This window comes from Oncorhynchus nerka, unplaced genomic scaffold (genome assembly GCF_034236695.1).
Source record: "Oncorhynchus nerka isolate Pitt River unplaced genomic scaffold, Oner_Uvic_2.0 unplaced_scaffold_1180, whole genome shotgun sequence".
Lineage (NCBI taxonomy): Eukaryota > Metazoa > Chordata > Actinopteri > Salmoniformes > Salmonidae > Oncorhynchus > Oncorhynchus nerka.
In genome coordinates this window covers 1-538 of record NW_027040153.1, presented here as the reverse complement: position 1 = coordinate 538, position 538 = coordinate 1, and positions in this window count along the sequence as shown.

Genomic DNA, 538 nt, shown 5'->3' with positions numbered 1-538 from the left:
AGATCAATGAGGTCAGATCCCAATACCCATGTAAACATAGCTTACTGACAGATCAATGAGGTCAGATCCCAATACCCATGTAAACATAGCTTACTGATAGATCAATGAGGTCAGATCCCAATACCCATGTAAACATAGCTTACTGACAGATCAATGAGGTTAGATCCAATACCCATGTACAGGTCGATTGTAGCGGTAGTTGTTTCGATGGTGACTTACTTTAGTTATTTTGACCGCGGTGGTTATTGAAGTCGTGGTTTCGTGGAAGAAACCGTTGTTGTGCATCGTCTTTCAACGCTCCAATACCTGATAATGACCAAACCTGTTTAGGCTTTTTGGGAATTTAACTTCAATTAACCTGAAAGTGTTCATAGTATAAACATCTGCTGTGTTGGTAGAATGTGGAAAGACCCACCTCATTGGTTAATATTCCCTGAAGGAGAAACATCTGTTGTGTTGGTAGAATGTGGAAAGACCCACCTCATTGGTTAATATTCACTGTAGTAGAAACATCTGTTGGGTTGGTAGAATGTGGAAA